Below are 21,900 nucleotides of genomic sequence, written 5' to 3' on the forward strand. Positions count from 1 at the left end.
TGAGGTTATGGATTAGTGATTAGTAATTATTTTCTTTAAAAGTGTTTTAGGATGATTTCAATCTTTACCTTTTAAGTTTAGCTGTTTCAACAAAATGTACTATTTTTATTAAAAAAAAATTGGAAAAGGGAGTGATATGTGGAAAAGCATGACCTAGAAAACTTAAAGGTCATCTGGGCCAACCATCTTTCCCAGTTGCCTGCCTTAGAGAAACCTAGTTATTTGGATCATGTGGCATGAATAAGCCCCCCTTGCCCTTTTAATGACCACATAGAATACTATGGCAGAATACCTAGGAGGAAATAACTGCTTCCTGAGTAGTAGACCTGTCTATACACCTGAAAGACTTCCTTGAAAATCTTATCCATTTTGTTCCTCAAAAGAAAAAAAAAAACAAAAAAACAAAAACACAAAACCACACCAAGGCAAAATCCACAAACCAGAAAACCCAAATTATTCACCAGGCTCAAGTGGAGGATTTAAAATAGCAAAAGGAAGTAAAGCCCATCTCTGTGATGTCAAGCGCTATTTTGGTAGATAGCAAAATAGTTGAATTATAAGTCCCTCAAAGTTAAAATATTAACCAGACCCTTAGCTATAAGATGTGTTGCCAGGCATCTGTATGGAATATAACTGTGTAATCAGACTGTATTGTACTTCTCCACACAAAGAGAACCAAAGCTACTGCTTCTAAAGATTAGGAAACTTTCAGTAGACTGACAGAAGACAGTACAGAGGAAATGGCTTGGGGGTGGAGGAGATGTATGAGAGAGGATGAAAGGAACAGCACTCATACTATCCAAATTAGAGCCAGGATGTTTATGCTCAAATCTTGTCTTGGCTCTGTGTCGAGGGGACTGAATAATGGGGACATGGGAAAGTGTATCTCTGAGATCCCTAAATTAGGCACGAAATATACCAAGTTCCTCTTATAAATGCCTCTTATTTGCAGCAGTCTCTGCACATTTCTGAATATTGTGATTAGAATCCAAAGCCAGCTAATGCTAATTATCCCTTCCTTTTTGTTGTTGCTGGTATCCCTTCTGAAGCTGTTCTTTCATTCTATTGTTTAGAAGTCACATGCCTCCACAAGACTGTAAACTTATGAGGAGTGTTTTTGTTTATCTTTCGTTTGTTCAAACAGCATATATTTATTGTGCAGCTCTTTCATGCTGGGCACTGTGCTAGGTACGTAGGGTATAGTTTTTCACAAGATAGACAGTCCCTGTCTTCATAGAGCTTTCGCCTCCCTTAGCATCTTATACATACACGGCTTTGTTTTGATGTGGACATTAGGTTAACAGAAATCACTAAAATAACACCATTTAAAATAGCATTAAAACATTTCAGGTTCCAGTGTATCTAATAAATATTTGTCTATTATTAGGCTCGACTGAGTAATACTGACATCAGTGGAGTTTAGACTTAAGACTATATTTAGAAAAGTTAAAAGATGTTACTGTTCTTTCTGAAAGAGAATATCTCGTTACAGTTTTTCTTTAGGAATTAAAAAAGTTTGATGCATAATTTGCAAAGTACTGGCAAAGGAAAAGAACAATTATTTGTATCTCATGATTGCTCTCTTTAGAACATGTAAGAGGCAGCAGCAGCAACTGCCACAGGTGAAAACAATTACTGTCCTGGGCCTGAATAGAGAAAATCTTGTTGCTTTCCATTGAGTTGGCTTTCTTTACAGGTGTCATACACAAGAAGAATAAGACTTTAATAGGAGTTTTAATAGCTTTGGAATTAGGAAACTTAAGAACCTCTGTACAGAGCTGAGGAGCCGCGGGTGGAATTTGCCTGGAGCATTGTTAAATTTTGTGACTTGTGTTCTCTGAGGATTCTTTTGCCCAACTTCCCTTGTTTGTGGAGGGCAGAACCACCCTAATTTGAAATTGGAGAAGGCTCTGTCCACCCAGATAGCCTCCATCTCCTGAAGAGTTCATGCATGGCAGTGAACTAGAGTAGACACTCACTGTAGGATTTTGAGTTTGGAGTTTTGATTTGCCTAATTTCGTGTTGTATCCTGTATTTTCCAGTAGAAAAATGAAAATCTTGGGTTTTCCTAATGTAGAACCAATTCACTTTACCAAAGACTGACATATTTTTCACACATGGACAACTGAGTCACACTGTATGTAAGGCTTTCTGCTGGAAAGACCAAACATACTCTGGCATCAATTTTACTGAGATAAAGCATAAATACTATTAGTTCATGTTAATATGTTTTTTAAAGCAAAGGAACAATAGACTATCAGTTTGGTGCTTCTATTTTTTCTATTCCAAATAGAACAAGTTATTTCCAATTTGCATCTTAAACTCCCCATTATTTTTTATGCTTGCCCTACAGCTGAGTAAAGACTTTTTTTGGGATTTGTGATAATTCTCTTGGCTTGGACTTTGAAGCATGACTTGGCCTTAGAGACTGTTTATGGTCATTCATACACGTTTGTTCCTTCAAAATTTAACTAGGCTTGTGAGAGTCAATTTTGTGCATTTCAACTTTAAGTTCTATTTATTGTGATTTATGGGATGAGAAATTGGGTTACATGGCTTCCTAACATCCCACTAAGTATGTATGGCTTTTGATTTTAAGTGATTTACATTATTCTTTTCCAAGTGGAACTGTCATACTGCATTAACAATTTCTTTCAGAATTCCACTAATAAATCACAGATTTTCACTGCTAGTATTCCATTGCTTATTCCTCAATGACACCCCTTTCTAGTTGGTTTTGCAAGCTCGTGGAGTATTTAAAAACAAATTCTCAGAATGCCCTTAGAACATTCGGTTCAGACCAGATGACTTGGAACTATAGCGCTTTCAGAGTTCTTCCGCCACTCCCGCAATACCAAATGTAGCTTCCTTTAGTGTCTTTTCGGGTTTTCCAGGGCTCCCCTGGCCTCGGGCTGGGAGAGCGGAAAGAGCTCATCGGTTAGTTTGAAGGCAGGCAGGCTGTACAGGCAGCTTTTCCCAGACTCTCCCAGCTCCGGTTTTTCATGCATACCAGCAGAGCCGCTTTTTTCCTACAGTGATTGAAACCATCTGGACTGCAGGGGCGTCACGTGTGTATGAGAAAATGACATAAAGTTTCAGACCCTCTTGTGTTTTGCTCCAGACCCAGACAATTCTTGGTCGGATGGTCGGAGGTGAGGGCCGGTCCAGTTTGAGGACCAACTCCTCATCCTGTTCTCCACCCCCACCTTCCCATCCCCAGCGCCCTCCCTCCCCCGCTTTGAACACTCTCAGCGCGGTTTTCTAGTTCCCTTCAGAGCCTCCGAGCACACCCCTCCACCCGGCTCCAGCAGCCCACCCTCCCTGTCTCGGGTGGAGGCACACCTCCTCCACGCCCCCCTCCACTCAAATCTGTGCTCCCTCCCTTCTCTCTCGCTACAGCCCGGCCGCAGCCCCGGGCGCGGATGCCCGCCCGACTACCGCCCTCTCTCCCGGAGCGGCTCCTCCTCCGGGCCGCGCGGCTGCAGGCCAGCCCCCATCCTTGCGAGCACCCAGCCCGGCTGGGGGGCTCAGAGGTAAGTGTGTCCCGGCCGCCGCCCAGGCTTTCCCTGCCCGTCTTCCCGCCAGGAGGTTGCTTGCTGGCCTCAATGCCCTTGCTCCAGGCCGGGTGGCGGGCAGCAGGGGCGCCGGTTCGGCTCTGCCGCGCCCTGCCTTGCGGCTGCAGTCTGAGCGCTTTCCCACTATTCACCACTCTGCCCCGGAGGTGTTCCAGTTCGGTGAGTGTTAGCGATCCCGGGACTCTGAAGGCGCAGAGGAGCAGGGTTGGTGGGGACTGCCCTCCGGGCGGTCCTGGCAAGCCTTGCTTCCCGGCTCCGCCGGGACGCGCAGTTGGGGGTGGGGAACATGGAGCCGAGGGTCTGGGGAAGCGCAGAGCTGGTGCGCGAGGAGGAGCCCGAGGGCTGGGCGGTCCTGGTAGGGGGCTCTGAGCGAGCCCCTGGATGCGCCGGAGCTGCTCGGCAGCTCCTACCTGCAGCTCTGGTAGTTTGTGTGCAGGCTTCTTCCAGCGCGCGCACACTCACACACACACACGCACACACACACACACGCACACACGCACACACACACGGAACTCAAACAAAGGAAAATTAATTTTGCTATCACTTTATAATCACCTTTACTTTTTTTTTTGCTGTTCTTTTGGAGTGCACTAAGTATTAAAAGTGTATTTTTGAGTGACCCAAGACTAAAGGAACACACTTCAGCCAACGTTTGTGCTACCTGATTAAAGAATTTAGTAGTTTGTAGAATTTAAGAGACTGAACGTTTTCAAGTGTTTCTAAAGAGAGATTATTGCATTTTTCCTGTGGTCTTTATGAGAATGTGGTTTACAGTTGAACCTGAGTGAAACAGCTTCACTAAGAGAATTTCACTTAATGCTGCCTCAGTCCACCTCTTGCTTTATCCTGATGCGGTTGTTTCTCCTGTTTGGACGGCAGGGTCTTGGGAATGGTGAAGGGGTCATTATTCTGTCTACAGGGCTGTTTTGAGCTGGTGCTTACGTGCACGTTCCTCAGTTGGCCATCTTAGGATAGGGCCACCAAGTTAAAACCCAAGTAACTGTATTACTGTTTTTTTTTTTTTTTCCTCCCAGGTAATATTTTCAGAAGGTGAATCCCTTCATTGATGAGGTTTTTCAGAAATAGGGGTTTCTAAGGGAAACCCCTTAGAAATAGTCTAGAAATAGTCGTTTCATAAATAGTCTAATTTCAGAAAGCTAATCAAAGATAGAGACCAGATTGCTCATAGTCTGTCTCCTATGGTAAATTAGGGACAGCACAAAGCAAGAGCTAAAAAGAACCTATTGAATTCCTGGAGTGAATTAAAGCTTCTTGGACTCTGCCGGCTTGGCTGAGGGTTCCCTTGTGACTACATAGACTAAGGCTTCATTTTCATTTACCCAATAAATATAACCCTTGGAAAAATTCCCCAAGATATGTGGGAGATTTTCTCAAGCATATATGGAAAGTAGTATTATCCCCTAATTGGGCCAGAAGGGCTCCCATCATTGGTAGACAACCCCAAGGCAACTGTTTCTTCAAAGTATTTTTTGTCGACCACTTAAATTGTTATTGGCTTGATGATTGATTAAAAACTTTGCTTTTGGGTTTGTGGACTGGTTGGGGAAAGAGGAGCAACACATAGAGAAGAGCAAAAAGTTTAGACCCATTGGCGTAAAATATAAGAATCTCAGAGGAAAAAATGATTATGAGCGAGGGTAACTTTATAGAAAAGATTTCAGTTAGACGTTGAAGCAAAGCATGGTTCTGAAATCAGTGGAAAGTTGCTGGGGAGAATTTTCAAGAGAGAAGAGAGTAGACATTTTAGATTGGAGCTAGGGAGAGAAGTGGTGCTTACTAAGCATCATCTCCTCTGTGCCATATGCCATGTTTTCTCTTCCATCCTCTAGGGCTATGGCGTAGGTATTGCTCTTCTTGTTTTAAAGAGAAGTGACCACACAGATAAGTACTGTTCAGGATCGCACAAGTGGTAAGCGTTGGAGTTGGAATTCCTGCTCCCTGTGGCCTGACTCTAAAGCTTGTCCTTCCCCAGGGACAATGGCAGGTTCAGCTGAAGCAGGCTGGTCAGCTTGAATTCTGGCTTAGGAGCTGGAACTTCATCCTATTACTCTGTCTGGCTTTTAAAGATTTTTGAGAAAGGAAATGATGGGTAAAGCAGTGTTTTTAGAAGATTATTATGACATCTGTGTATAGGAATGTAACATGCTTATCTTAGGTAACCTGCAAGATGTAGTTCTTAATTGGCAGCCTGAAGACAGTGAGTGTGGTCAGGATATCTCGGTGTGTAAATTCCTGCCCCGTTCCCCCTACCCTTTGATGGCTTCGTTCGCTGGGTGAGAACCGACTGCACAGACCACAGGGCTGCCAGGGATCAGAGAAGCGCTGGATCCGAGCAGGTGAGCGTTGACATGGAATGTGTGTGTGGAGCACCACGACTGCTGGATTGTCCTTTATGTTCCCCACGTGGTTCACAATGCTTTGGTGAAAAGGTTTTTCTTTCCTGGCTACCCTGGGGTATAGATCAATGTTGTAATTTGTTTAAGACCCTAAGTGGCAAAGTTGAACCCCCAATCTAGGGCCGCTGCCCTAAAATGTTGTTTAAGTTCAGATGCCCTTTCCCCTCAACATTCCCTTGCTTCTTCAAAATGCCAAAATTTAAAACTTGGCACCAGCAAGGTGAAAATGAATTGAAATTACCTTTCTTATTAATAAGACCAGTTAAGAAAAAAAATGTAGATTTATTTCACTTTTTTGTTATGGAGCAGCAATAGATTGCATTTGGGTAGTTACTGTGTAGGAATTTAGAAGGGATCGGAAAGCCAGGATTTTGAGATGTGCAAAGCTCTTTGTACCCTGCCACGTTTCCTACCAGTTAATTGTGTTGTTCACTTGTCCAGCTCAGGAGCTTGCAGGGTCATCTACTATCCAAGTTTATAGCCAGGCCCTTTGAGTCTCTGCAGATAATGGGCGCAGGAAGGGCAGCAGTGGGTGGAGCCATTTTGCTAGAATTGTCTCCCACTTTGAATGCAATCTCAATTTCTTACTCTTCCTTGTCAACCTCTAGGCCTTTCCTCTGAATGTGTCAGTGCTCTGAAGACTTGGTTCTTAGGCCAAGGGAGATCAGGTAACAGGTGATGAGACAGAAAAGGGCAGCTGAGAGACAAATCACTTGTCAACTGGAGAAGTTTTGTTTTATTAATAAACTCATGTTAGAATCAACCATGTTTTTTGTAAAATAAAAAGATGCAAAATGGGCTTCCCTGGTAGCTCAGGGGTGAAGAATCTACCTGCAAATGTAGGAGACACGGGTTCAATCCTTGATCCGGGAAGATCCCATGTGCCACAGAGCAACTAAGCCTGTGCATGACAACTGCTGAGCCTGTGCTCTAGAGTCCGGGGGTCACAACTACTGAGCCTACTCGCCACAACTGCTAAAGGCGACACTCACTAGAGCTTGTACTCCACAAGAGAGGCCACCACAATGAGAGGCCTGTGTATTGCAACTAGAGAGTAGTCCCTGCTCACTGTAACTACAGAAAAGCCTTTGCAGCACTGAAGACCCAGTACAGCAAAAATAAATTAAAAAAAAAAAAAAGATGCAAAACTGAAGTTTCATCTCAGTTCTCCAAATTCATTTTTACCTTTAAGAGCCTCTAACTGGAGAGCTTGCCCTATTGAATGAGGCTTTGGTATGTGAAATTCTCACCAGCAGCTCTAAATGTGTCAGGATGTGACTCAGTTTGGGTTTGGACTTCCGAGGAATGTGCCCTCTTGAATTAGGGAATTTAGAGTCCAAAGATATGGGGTAAGGTTCCCGCTTTGCCATTTATTCAGAAGTGTCTGGAATTCAATGTTGCTTAGCTCGGTGTATCTAGTTCTTCTAGATCAGAGTAATCTCCCAGGATGAACCCATAGTTCATGCCCTGATTAGTCCTTGGCTCCTTCTCCCATTTCGTATCTTGTATCACTTGAAAACCATGTTTTATCTGTGGCCTGTGGTTATAGACGAGAAAGGAAAACTATCTAGGATTTTCCTCCAGAGAATGGCAGATCTTTTGGTATGGATTTCTGTGAGAATGCTCTTGAGGTTAGTTTTGAGAGTTGAGGGTCTCAAAAAGAGACTTTGGCAGTACTCTTGTTTAAATGTCAGAGGTGTTTTGGTTGCATTTTTGGTCCATTGCTCACACAGTTGTTAGTGTTTTTATATTTGGTAAGCATCTATCATTTTTATAATTTATTAAAGGAATGATTTACATTTTCCAGGATAGCTAAAAGCTTAGAAAAAGAGGACTAGAATATCCTTTTGATACTCAGATGTAATCTCCTAGAATAGTAGAATCATTTGACTATTTTAACCCACTTCAACTCCACCTCCAATTATCCTTAAATCTCCACCTCCAAATATTCTTAAATCTTTTTCAAGAGATTTGCTCTTTCTCAAGAGACTTCACAATCTCTCCAGGAAATGTTTCCTCCTGAGCTTTCCAGACTGATGATCACAGATTATCTCTTTGTTTAGCCTGAGCTTTTTTTTTCTCTTAGTGTTTCTTGTTTTTACTCTTTTCTCATGCCTCTTAATGCACAGTTGTTCACAGAGTGGGCAGATTGTCTTTCTTGGACCCTAATGTCAGCTACCAGAAATGTAGATTGCTCCTTCTGTACCCATCTTTTCATTCCCTTTCTCTGGCTAAACAAGCTGAGCTGCTTTCTAGACCTGTGTTTATACGTGTTGTTCTGTGTGTTGTTTTATGCAGGAAGTCAGTATCAGATATGTTGGCAATTAGAACTTTCAGATTGAAGGATGCTTTTTGGAAATAAAATGTACTTTTTTCCTCCCTTATCAGCATGAGTGGTTGTGGAACATGTGTAAACACTGGAGAGGATCTTTAAAAAAAAAAATTATCACCAAAAGAATTTTACCCAAGTCTTTTAAGGACTTAAAAAGAATCCAGCCTTTGTAAGATTGTACTAAGAGTAACAGACTAACTCAATTAAGGCCTTTCTAGAAGTGTGGGAATCATTTGTTCAAACCAGAATCTAGGACCGCTGAGTAAATATGATAGAAATAATCTTCTTAACCCTTTATAACAGCATAAGAAAGAAAACCTCTTTTAATGGGCCTCTTGAGATAAAGGGCCATAGTGATGAGAGCATGCTGAGAGTCCTGGTTGTCAGTGTTCTGAAAACTGCTTTGAGTGGGCCAATGTCACTGTTGGTGACTTTCTGTCTTCCTTTGATGTGAATTTGGGATCGTGGGTGTTAATTTGAATATAGTTTGAAGTTTGAATGTAGAATATTTGTGGATTTTTTACCCCCTCTCCCTATTCTTTCCTTTTTGAAGGCTAGATTGGAGTAGATATAGCTTTTAATGAAGCAGTCAGTGTCTTAGGACATTTTGTCAGACACTAGTCTTTAAGGAAGCATTATTCATCCACTCTGGTGTTCAACATTACTGAATATCTGCTATGGACATAGCACATTGCCTAGTGCTTTCAAACATCTCTTTGTTCTCTTATTTCTTTTCTTCAGTAAACATGCTTGATACAAGGTGTTTGATGAATTGAGAAGTGGGTAGAGTAAAGAAGTTAGATGGGAAGTATTTTTGGATAACCCTGGTTGGAGTATTGCTATGGGGAAGTGGCTGTTTGTACATCACTTCAGGTTCTGATCTGATCTAGATGCTGAGATTACTCCTGATAAAGAGTTTCAACATGTGAGCATGTATTTTCTAGTAAGTGAACAGGGTTCAGTCAGTTATTTTTGCTGCTAGTCATGTTAGGTTATGTTTAGAGTTGCCGGGAGCTCCGCTTAAATGTAGTAGCTCCTGTATTAGAAGGTACCCAGTGGGTTAGTAGTAAGGATTGCCTGGAGAAATTTTTCCTAGAAGTCTGGTCTTGGCACTTGAGCCAGGGATGGATGCTAGGTGCTTAGACCCAAGGGGCTTCTACACAACCAGAATGATCCTAACACTGGGATCCAAAGGGAATAGAAGCTCCTCTGAAATTTTATACCACTGTAGGAGGGGGAATCAAAGCTTTTTGCTTCTCAGTAGATGTTAGAATCTATACACACAGACCTCAGGATGGAGAAAACCAGCTTACAAATGACTATATAGTGCTATATAGGTTTAGGAAGAGGATGGAAAAACAGGATTTAAGGTCAAAATGTTCATTTGAGTCTTTAGTGTCCAATTTATCAGAGATAAACCACTGTGAGGGTTTTGTTTTGCTGTATTTTTTTTTTCTACATCTGTGTTTTGACAGGTCACTGCCTTGAATTAGAATAGGATTTAGGACCAGAGTGTTTATACAGAAAGTGATAGCAGAGTCATGGGAGATGGACAGAGGCCACTTTGTATCTTATTTCAGGTGGACCATTTTTCAAACCGCCATGAGCAGCTCAGCAGTCCAAATTAGTTAGCAGTAGCTTTGCTGAAAGGTATTGGTAAAATAACATCTAGCAGCCTTTTGTCTGTTCCAGGTTTAGATATGAGTGAGAAAGCCAATTTGGGAGCAATTTCATGTGCTCAGCTCTGCCCACATTCAAGTCGCCTACGTGGTTCCCATATCCTTGTCAGTGGTACTGGTCCCTGGGGGGCCACGGGCAGATCTCAGGATCTGAGGCTCAGACGTGGTTGAAGCCACATCAACAGCTGGTCCTAGTGGGTCAGCCTTATTTTCTGTGGTTATCACCAGGGCTGAGAGTGTGGGGAGGAAGGTGGGTGGGACAGGGAAGACAAACAGAAGGGCATGTAGTTCTGTGGAAACTAAGCAAAGCAATAAACTCTTAGGACTTCTTTTCCCCCTCGTTGACTTGTACTTTTGTTCTGTTGGAAACTCTTGTCACTTGAGGTCATTCTGTAAATACTCATAGTCACTAGCTGAAGGCACTGTGACGCCTACACGGTGGTGGGAGGAGCCCTCGTAGATGGTTCTCTGGATGTGTGTTTCCATTTTCTTTCCCACTTTTTCACCTAAGTTTTGATGCTTTTTTTTTTTTTTTGGTTTGTTTTGTTTTTAAGGAATAAAATTTGGCTTCAAATGTCCAGGTTTTTTTTTTTTTTTTTTAGCTTATGGAGACTAGGGGCTAGGGGCCAGAGTGTGATATGTTGCCGGATAGAAGAGGCTTTTACACCTAGACAAATCTCCAGGAAAGAAGAGACAGAGAAGTTTCCACATAGAGCGCAAGGATTGGAAGTCAGAAGGGAAAATGGCCTGGCAGGTGCTTTGGCCATTGTGACTGTTGCAGCTAAGGTGGGCCTGATGGTTGGATGATGGGGTAGTGCTAAAGATGTCATATAATCCACATCATTCCTTGAAGATTGTTTTTTTCCTTAAGAGAAAGTATAGTACGTTGACCTTAAAATTTTTAGTTTATGTGATGTGTCCACAAGCAAGTTTCCAACACCCTGGTATGTGTCTGACTCTATGCCAGGCATGGTAGTGGGTATACAATTATGTGGAAAAAAAAAAAAAAACCAGAAACCAAACCAGTCCTGAACTTAGAACGTATAACTGTTGCCTGAAGATCTCTATAAAGTATTAAATTATCAAGCTTTAAATCGTGAGTCACAAACAGAGGTTTGTGCCTGGATGAGGCTTAGGACATGCAGGATTATGGAAAAGCCTCGGGTTGAATGGAGGCCTTTGGAGATGTTGGAGAGCCCCAGGGGTCACTCCAGCCCCCTTTTCATCTTTATCTGCCCTTTCCCCAGGTGATCCCATGGCTTTGTGCCAAACTCTGTTCCAAGGGCTTTGCGTACATTAGTGTAAGCTTCAGATAGCTTTGTGATGCAGGTACTGTCATCCTCACTTGAAGGTGTGGAAACTGAGGTCAGAGAGATGAACTTCCTTGAGATCACACAGTTCATAAACTGAAGAGTCAAGATGTGAGCTTAGTTGGAGACTGGATGCCAAGCCCTTAACTGGTTCTGTTTAACCTTCTAATTGGTCCTGAACTCCTCTACCCCGTCCCTTCTCCACATAGCAACCTACCTGTTGTGTTTGTCCCCTGCTTTAGCCTTCATAAAGAATCCTGTGCATTACACTCAGAATTCACGTTTACTACGAAGTCCTTATGTGCTCTAGCCCCCAGCCCTCCCACCTGCTCTCTGCCTTCCTCTCCGTGTCTCTGTCTCAGAGCCTTTGCCCTGCAGCTGAGGTGCTGTTCGTGAATACTGCCAGTTTGTACTCTCACTTCATTCAGGTGTTGGCTTAAACGCACCACCTCTGGGAGACTTTCCCTGACCATCCGAAATAAGATTCTTTTAGTCAGTCTTTAATCTGTGCTTTGTTTTTATTCCTAAAATTGTATTACGTATTTGGGTGTTTTTCCTGTCTGCTTTTACAAAAATAAACAAATGCCATGAGGTTAGGGAGTTGGTCCATCTGTTTACTGGTATCTTTACTTTTCAAAACAGGACATGGAAAGTTTTCTATAAATATTTGTTAAATGAATAAATGGTGTCATATGCATTTGATGTGCATGTTTAACATAACTTTACTTGGCTAAAAAGCGAAGCAGAAAGGGGTATACAGGTGATATACCCAGGTCTGGGTCTTACTTGGCAAACCTGGCATGCTGCAGTCCATAGGGTCACAAAGGGTTGGACACGACTGAGTGACTGAACTGACTGGGTCTTACTTGGCTTTATATATATTGCCAAAGATTTGCCGTAATATCTGGCCAAGAAAATACTCAGAAAATCTTAGCTGAATGAATGCACTGTTTGATTTGTTTTGAATTCCAGACATAGGAGTTCAGTGAAGGGAGAGAGTAGTGTGGTCTGGAGTGCTTAGAAAGAATCCATGGAGGACTTACAGACTTTTGAAGAAGAGATGGGTTTGGTTGGTCATATAGGAATCATAGAGTAATTTTTCTTAAACTAGGAGGATTGTTAAGATGATCTGGTTCAATCTTTCTGTTTACAGATAGGGAAACCGAGCCTAGAGAGGCAAAGGACATGTCCAAAGGTACACAGCTAGTAAATGTTTGGAATCCAGATATTTTGATTGTTAGGTCAATTCTCTTTCCTTTACACAGTGATTTTGGCTTGTGTGGGATAGAAATTTGGATGGAAATTAGGCCTAATTGAATCAGCAGGTTTGTACAGAGATCCATGGGAGATATGATGAGCTGAATAAGGTGAAGACCAGATCCTGGAGGATCTTGAATGTTATCTAGAAGACTTTAAATTCAGAATGACAGGGAGGCATACGAAATGCTTTAAGTCTTGTTCTGTCTTTTCTCTCCAATGAAGGTGATGTAGGTATGGAGAATAGATTGGAGTTGAGGAAGGAAGTGGAACCTTGAGGAATTTGGAGGCCCTTGTGACAGTTCAGGTGTTAGTTTAGTTAGGGGCCTAGTTGTATTTCAGTTTGCTTTTAGAAATTTGTGGGGGTTTTGAAGATGACCTGCAGTTCTTTGGTAAGATGCGTGTACCCGGAATTCTTAGAGAGAGCTTGGGAGTAAAAAGCCTGGAGAACTGGCCTTTTACCTTAATTCTGTATATGGTTCTAAATGACATTTTAGTATCTTAAGTATGATTCCTCTTCAGGCAGCTGAGCCTGAGAAGCAGAGGTAGAAGATAACACTATATTAGTGTGAAATAGTGATGGAGGGAGGGGAAGGGCAGAAGGAGCAGACGGACAGTGAATGGGATCAGCTTCCAAGGGAGGGCCTGGACATCTCTGTCGGAGAAGCTATGTTGTGGCTAGGGAGTCAGGCCTCCAGGGACTGCAGCCTCACACTGTCGTTTTAGGACTCAAGAGGCCAATGGAAGTAAGATCTGCCTGCTGGACCCACAAATGCTTTGGGTGGATGGGTTGTGCTAAAGCCTGGGCCCATACATGTATCCACATAGATTTTCAATTAAGGGCTGATGAGAATAGATTGATACAATCCTTACCAGGCCAGTGAATTGGCACAGGGTACGATACTTTAAAAGTTTTTTCCATCCTCAGGAGTCTTTTTCCATCTCTAAGGAAAAACTTTAAAAGTCAGCAAGAAAGTGAGAACACAGACCTTCAAATAATATCTCATACTGGATCTGAGAGTTTGGGTTGCAGAAAAAAATCTGATCCTAGAGTATTCAACAAGTACTTACTAAGCACGACCTGTTAAATACCAGATGCTCTGCTAAGTTTTGGAGCTTTAATCTTTTGATCATATTGCATCAAATGTTGTTGATACAGAATATTAACATTTGGTCCTATTTTACATTAAGTTCTTTAAGCCCCATAGGAACTCTCCAGGCAAGAATACTGGAGTGGGTTGCCATGCCCACCTCCAGGGGATCTTCCCAGCCCAGGGATCAAACCCAGTTCTCCTGCATTGCGGGTGGATTCTTTACCATCTGAGCCACCAGGGAAGCCCCAAAAGTTATGTAGCTTGGTCCATAAGCCCTCAGTTAGTTCAGACTACTCACTTAAGCTTGCATTCACTTGTTAAATGTGTACTGTGTAATAGGCAATATACTGAATGCTGAGGCAGTTTTGGAGAAAAATAAGAATCGGTAAGGGTCCTCAACTGGTTGACTGGAGTTTGTTGGGTAGATCTGGCAGCTTCCAGTTTGCTGGGATTTCTGGCCAAGAGGAGAGTGCTCTCAGCAGTAGTGTACCCCCTTCACCCCACTGGGCCCTCCCCTCTCTCCCTGACCTCTGTCCCTGGCTGGACTTTAAATTTCAGAGAAATGAAAATTAGCTTCTTTGCATTAAGTGTGGGAAGTTCCATTCGGGGCAGCACTTCCTGATGAAACCCTCTAAGTTTGCAGTCTTTGCAGAAGAACTGCTCCTGCTTGTGTAAGCCCAGAGAAGAGCGTTCTCCACAGGGGCTGTTTTCCTTCTTCTGAAAGTTCCTCTGCCTGCAGTGTGGACACAGGGTATGTGGCGTGTGCTGCTTCTCAGGCTCTTTACTTCTGCCTGCTTCCATGGCTCTTTGGGGATGCTGAGAGGGGCATGGTGTGTTGTTTTCTGAGAACGAATGACAAAAATGAGAGGGAGGCAATCATGCTAATTTTTCCCATCGTTTGGAAAAAGCAGCTGCTCAAAACAAAAGAAGACAGATGTAGAAGAGGAGTGTTTTTTTTGTTTTTTAAGAGGAGTGTTTTATTGAGCCCTTGGATTGCTATCTGGAGTGAGGTTGTTTTCCCCTCTTTTTCTTGGGATCTGGAGCCAGCTTGTATACTGTCTGAGGTTTGCTCTGCTTTCTTCTTGTCTGTGGACTTCTTTAATAGAAAACTAAAAAATGTGAAATTACCTTCAACTTTAAATTGGTTCTTTAAAAAATGTAATGTGTACATTGTAGTATACTGTAAAAAATTAAGTTTCACTTTCCCAACACCCAGAGATCACCACTATTCATATCTCTGTGCACCCTCTTCTAGATCTTTCTCTATGCATATCTATGTACATATTTGTATTCTTTGCTTTTTACCAAAGCAAGATCATACTAGACATACTATAATTCATTGTTTTATTTTTTTTATTATCTCCACTTTTCATGTTCAGTGAATTTGTATTTTAACTAACACCCAGTCCATGTTTCAGATCCCCCTGTTGACCCCCAAGTATCCTATCATTTTTTTCCATACTGACATTGAACCTGTAACCTCACACTGTATCTGGTTGTTATGTGCTTTAAGCTTCTTTTAATCTAACCAAGTCAGTCCTTTTGTATATTATCTTGTTGAAGAATTATCCTTAAGAGGTTCCTGACTCTGTGACTTGTGTGTTGCTAAGAGGCTTGCACATATCTTGTTTAATTCTTGTGACAACACTAAGAAGCATGTTTTATTATTCTTTGTTTTTGCATACTCTCTTCCTGTGAGATCTCAGCTATTCCCCAGGGATTCGACTATTTCCTTTACGTCAGAGACTATATCACCTATATCTCAGTGGTCACCTTAGGAGCCTGAACTCTTGAGCCAGATGGTCTGGGTTCATTTCATTTTTCTACTGCTTATTATATCTGGTCCTGGACAAGTCATTTAACTTCTTCATGCCTCAGTTTCCTCATCTGTAAAATGGGGTACTAATAGTGCCTACCTCATAAGGTTTTTGTGAAGTTAGATGAGTTAATATATGTAAAATATTCAGAACTACCTGACATATAGTTAGTGTATATAAGTATTGCTTTTGGACAGTTGGGTGACCCACAAGCACCTCAGACTTTATGTTTTGAGAAATGGAGTATTTCCTACCATATCAGTAAACAAGAATGTCACAGTCATCAGTGATTGCAGCCCTCCAAAGTGAGCTGGTAAGCCCTAAGGGCACTCAGGAAGGAGAAGAATACCTGAGATTTAGCAGCCATTCCCTATGGTGAGCCCTTGGTGAAAAACACAGGATTCTGGCCCAGGATAGCTGAAATACGTATGAAAGGAATGATTTCAGTGAGCCCAGACTCTTGTATCCTCCCATACAAAGAAAAGTACTGAGTTCCTTAACTTGGGATTTCTGGTTTTCTTTAATTAACAATAATCTTTTGATGTTCAGACTATCTTCACTGTGTTGCAAAACTTCTGTCAAACCTAGCTCCCCACTCACTTCCTCAGAGGAGTTCTGTCAGGGTTACTTGAAATGCTGTCTCCCAGGCTCTAAAGTCCTAAAAATTCCCACCAAATAAAACTGTTACTCTCAAATTTAAGGTTGTGACTGTTTTTTTTTTTTTTTTTTTATTTAATCATTTTAATGAGCATGTGACACTGTTAAGAAATAACCACAGAATTCTTCAAAACTTGTACACATCCACGAGTGTGTGCTCAGGCGCTAAGTTGTGTTCGACTCTTTTGCGACCCCATGGACTGTAGCCCACCACGTTCCTCTGCCTGTGGGATTTTCCAGGCAAGAATACTGGAGTGGGTTGCCATTTCCTTCTCCAGGGACTGTTTTTTAAGCTGACATTTCAATACTTATCTCCGGAAAGCTGCACGTTGTTCTCCGGTTTTCACCAGCTCCTTCACAGAGTTGTCTCTGATTTCTCCTCTCTCAATAATCACACTCATAAAGTCTTGTCAGTCCATTTCCCAAAAGTCCTCCTTGCTGCCTCCAATCCATTTAAGGTCTTCACCATCTTTTTCCTGGAATGCAGTTTTAAAGTCTCAGAATGCCTGCCCTTGGATGTTCTTCAGTCAATCTCCCAAGCTGCTCCCAGAGTGAGCTTTCTGAAATACAGGTCAATTACCATACTTCCTTGCTAAAAACTCTTCCTTTTTCCTGAGAAATAACGTACAGTAAAGTGCACAATGAATTTTAAGCCAGCTTTTTCACTCTCCTCTTTTACCCTCATCAAGAGGCCCTTTAGTTCCTCTTCACTTTCTGCCATTAGGGTGGTATCCTCTGCATATCTGAGGTTGTTGATATTTCTCCTGGCAATCTTGATTCCAGCTTGTGATTCATCCAGCCCAGCATTTCACATGATGTACTCTGCATAAATGTTAAATTAACAGGGTGACATGGCTTGCTCCTTGGAAGTAAAGCTATGACAAACTTAGTGTATTAAAAAGTGGGGACATCACTTGGCCGACAGAAGCCTTTATAGTCAAGTTATGGTTTTTACAGTCTTGTACAGATTGGACCATAAAGAAGGCTGAGAGCCGAAGAATTTATGCTTTCAAATTGTGGTGCTGGAGAAGACTCTTGAGAATCGTTGGACAGCAAAGAGATCAAACCAGTCAATCCTAAAGGAAATCATTTGGAAAGACATTGGAAGGACTTATGCTGAAGCTGAAGCTGCATTAATTTGGCCACCTGATGTGAAGAGCAGACTCACTGGAAAGGCCTTGATGCTGGGAAAGATTGAAGGCAAAAGAAGAGGGTGGCAGAGATGAGATGGTTAGGTAGCATTACTGACTCAATGGACATGAATTTGAGCAAACTCCAGGAGATAATCAAGGACAGGCGTTCTATAGTCCATGGGGTCGCAAAGAGTCAGACACAACTTAGTGAGCGAACAACAACAACAAAAAGTGCACAAATATTAAGTGTGTAGCTTAATGATCTTTAACATTTGTGTTTGCCCAAGTAGCTTCTACTCAGATCAAGAACATTTTCAGGGAAGGTTGCTTTCTGTGTCTTCCCAGGGAGTATCTGCATCCTTAGTCCTTCTGCTACCATTAAAAAAAAATCTTTTCTTAATCTTCATATAAGTGAATCACAAATGTTCTTTATTGAATCTTCTTTGACAGGATAATTCCAAACTCATTTAATGTGACATTGAAAAATCTTTGTCATTTGGCTTTTACTTCAGGTCCTCCTCCACACATGGCCTCCCCTTCCTGCCATGCTGAAATGGCCTGTGGTTTGCCAACACAGGCTCTAGTTGCCTTTCATTTTTCTACTTGATATTCTCTTGGTCTTCTGACTTCATTCCCGGGCAAATTAAGTTCTTACAAATGTAGAGATCCTTATTTACAGTTTCCTAGGGTAGTAAAATGAGGCCCACCCAGGGTCTATTCCTCATACAAGATTTGTACCTTAGTAGCATGGGCAGACCGAGATTAGTGCTGGGGTCCAAGGGGTCTTTTCCCCTCTTGCGAGGAAGTTCATTCACCTCCTTGGTTGAAGCCTTCAGCTTGTCACTTGAAAGGGTGACTCCAATTTTGGAATTAAAATTTGAGATCCTTGGGCCAATAAACAATTTTCTTTTTCTGGTTTGTGATTTGTTTATATGAAAAGCTTTTACAGATTTTTGCAAATTAAGTCAAACAACACATTTACACAATAACCCTTGTTATAAAGAATAAAGAATTCAACTGTGTAAAATTCTATGGTCCTGGAAAAAGTAGCATGTAAGCTCACTCTTCTGGCACATCTGGTACTGGGAATTCTTTTGCTTTCATGATGACAGGGTTTCTATTAATAGGGATCAAAATAGTACTATGAAATGAAACTGTATGTAGTCTTAAAAAAATTGATTACAGTTTTTTGTTGCTTGTTTGGAGCATTTGTTCAGCAAAGTGCTGTACTAGAGTCCTGATTCAGTTTTTGCTTAGAACAGATTGAACAAACTCCAAAAGGGTTGATTCGACCTTGTACAAAACACGAGGCCGTGAGATGAGTGGTTTTTCCACATTTTAATATTTTCCTGGATGACACTGAATCCCTTGCCCTTAGAGAACCCTGAGCCAGCTAATAATTCTTCTAAGCTCTTGAGAAGGAGAAGTGGGAGATTTATACCATTAAATAGGTGCCCAGACCTTTCCAAAAGAGCCTGGAAAGGAATTGTGGAAGAGATGGAATGTAACTAGCAAGGCAAGATAGGGAAAGCCTCATGACTTTTGAGTTCTTGTGGGAAATGATTGGACTTGTCTTCATTATTTCCAGTTCTCTGTTTTCAAAAAAGTCTCTGAAAAGCCTTGCTCTCGGGGGATATTAAGAGGGAATGCTTCAAGGAAGAACTGAGTCAGTGCGAAGACCTACTCTGTGCCAGTCACTACTTGGTACTTTCATAAATTCTGCTAATTGTCCCAAAGACAAGGAAATGATGATGCAGAGAAGTCAAGGAACTTTCCCAGGGTCCCAAATTTGAACCCAGGTTCATTCGATTCCAAAGCCCTTTCCACTACACTGTGATGCTTCTTTGTGCTGAAATCATGGAAAATGACCAATCTTCTGGACTGAATTAGGGAACTCATGGTATCCAGCTAACTGTTCTGAAAAACTCTGGGTATGTTTTATTTGGAGGTGTTTGGGAAGAGGAGTAATGCTGGTAAGGGGAGATGTATTGAAGGGGAAGATACTAGGAGTTCTTCAGACTGTCTCTGTTTCATGTGATCTTGTGCCGTGCTGTGTGGCATCTCGTCCTTGGTGTTTGGAAAGAAAAGGCTGCTGAATTCATTTGCAACCGGTTATCTTTGTGAAGGGAAATGGGAAAAGACTAGCATACTATAGCTTATTGAACTTCATAAAACATGTTTTTTGTTTTGTTTTCATGAGGCCAACATAGAATTCCTAGATTTTAAGATTTTTCCCAGGAAAGGAGGCCAAAAATAAACAAAGCCCCCAAGCCTATCATCATCACGCCATATAAGAAAGGACATTTGAAATCCGGAATAATAAATAAATTAAAAAAACAATAAAATAGGACAATAAAACAGCTCTTTGTAAGAAAGCATCTTATAATAGTTTGTTAGATTTAAACTATTTTGAGGGCTTTCCAGGTGACGCTAGTGGTAAAGAACCCACCTGCCATTGCCAGAGACGTAAGAGACTTGATTCCATCCCTGGGTCAGGAAGATCCTCTGGAGAAGAGCATGGCAACCCACTCCAGTGTTCTTGCCTGGAGAATCCCATGCACAGAGGAGCCTGGCGGGCTACAGTCCATGGGGTTGCACAGAGTCAGACACAACTGAAGCAACTTAGCACCTACACAAACTATTTTGAATCAAGAAAAAAATGACAACATAAACTTTATTGATGTGTTTGTCAGTTTGGAAAGTTTTATTTGATAGTACAACCTCAAGAGAAGCTTGACGGTCCAGCTTGTTTCACACTTTATCACAGCTACAGTTGATAGTGCATTTCAGCAGGCTTGTTGATGAAAACAGCATCAGCTGTCAATGGAATATTGAATATGGAATATTCTGGTAAATGGAGAGAAGGGGGTAAGTCATTAGGCTTTTAATCCTGTGGCCAGGCCAAGGAGAAGCAGAAGTCATAGCTCTGGTGTCTGACTGGTGAGGGGTCCCGGAGGAGCGCTGCCAGCACCTGTCTGCCGTGGCTCACGTACCAGGTAAGGGACAGGGTTGCACACCAGCCTTGCTGCCCACCATGGATCAGGTATGAATTTGAGAGGGTTGCTGAACACGATAAAAACTTGCATCATGGCCTGGGCCAGTATTTAAGAGAACCACTCCTCTAAAGGAATAATCCTGTTTGGTTCTCCAAGATAATCTAAAGGCAGAGACACAGACAAAGGCCCATTGTTTTCTCCCGGGCAGCTGTTTATTGCATTGGTGCTAAGGAAGAGATGGGGAGCCCGCCGGCCTGTGGCCTAGGTGCTCAGACTTGGAAGTGGTTCTGCTTGTTCCCTCTGGTTATTTTCTCCTTACTCTCTCCTGTGGGAACTTTGGGCAGACTGCATTTTTCCTCCAAGCAGTTAAGTCTTAGCTTTACCTTCTACTTGGTCCCTGTGCACTGGGGGTTGGGGGGATGGGGTGGGTGGATTGTGAACTCTCTGAGTGCCTGGGAACTCAGAGGAAAAAAGCCTGAGAGCAGCCCGGGAATTCCCTAGCGCCCCTAGGCTGCCTCTCTCATCTAAGGGAACACCTACCTTCTGCATTTCCAGGGCCGTGCTGGGGAAGTGTGTGTTTTGGCCTCTCTGGAGAAGGGCACGTTAGCTTCCCTTGGCCTGTTTACGTTAGTTTGGTCCTTTCTGCCTTTGATTACACATGAAGCCTTGGGTGGGGGATTTCCCTGCTTCCGTGGAGTTCACTCCGTCCTTTTGTCTGCCTTCTCAATTTTTCCACCTGGGGAAGAGCTGCCCTTGACTTAACGCCTTGTTTCATAGACTTTGCCTAATGAGTGAATCAGTTCATAATAAGGAAGTAATTCCTCTGACTCCTAAAATTCTCTTTTGCTGTATTCTGTGACAATCAGACCTTTTCTCATTTGCCCTTCCCTCCCTTAGTTGTCAGTACTGTCCTCTAAGAAAGGGAGTAATGGTCTTTCATACCCAGAGGCTTGGCTGCTTATTGGAGCTTGCTGAGCTAAAGTGTTGATGCAGTATTTCTTAGTTCTTTGGAATGTCTGTCTTGGCTGCTCAAATAGAATGTAAACCTGTTAAGGCTAGGAGCTCCAGGTTCTTTCTCTTTCTTCCAGCGGGGAGGGTAACCACCAGTGGCTAAATTTGCTGGTGAGATTACTTCATCCTTGCTTCTAGGTTATCCTGCCTACCAAGCATGCCAGGAAAGCCACAGCATCTCTGAGGTAGACCTCCCTCTATGCTAAGATAACGGCTCACAGGACTTCCCTGGCGGTGAAGACTCATGCAGCCACTGCAGGGGGCATAGGTTCAATCCCTGGTCCCTTGGCTGGAGAAGTTCCACATGCCTCACAGTGTGACCAAAATAATAATAATAATGAAAAATAGGATAATAGCTCATAGAAAGAGTCCAACACCTATGCTAGTCAGTCGTGTTTGACTCTTAGCAACCCTATGGACTGTAGCCCGCCAGGCTCCTGTCCATGGAATTCTCCAGGCAAGAATACTGGAGTGGGTTGCCATTCCCTTCTCCAGGGGATCTTCCCAACCCAGAGATCGAAAGCAGGCCTCCTGCATTGCAGGTGGATTCTTTACTGATTGAGCCACCTGGGAAGCCCGTGGCTCACAGAAGTGCTAGAGAAAACCTTTTTGCCCCAGGGGC

The 21,900-nt window shown here is 42.5% G+C and overlaps 1 protein-coding gene across 1 annotated transcript in view; it reads left to right on the plus strand.

The window, feature by feature from the left end:
• The first annotated feature begins 3,068 nt into the window (after positions 1-3,068).
• Positions 3,069-21,900, plus strand: part of DENND2B (DENN domain containing 2B) — a 163,608-nt gene continuing 144,776 nt past the window's right edge. The window contains exons 1-2 of the mRNA XM_061147966.1: positions 3,069-3,152; positions 3,400-3,533. The gene's annotated coding sequence lies outside the window, so the exon portion shown is untranslated. The remainder of the gene's footprint in view (positions 3,153-3,399; positions 3,534-21,900) is intronic.

This window comes from Dama dama, chromosome 1 (assembly GCF_033118175.1).
Source record: "Dama dama isolate Ldn47 chromosome 1, ASM3311817v1, whole genome shotgun sequence".
In the NCBI taxonomy this organism is placed as follows: domain Eukaryota; kingdom Metazoa; phylum Chordata; class Mammalia; order Artiodactyla; family Cervidae; genus Dama; species Dama dama.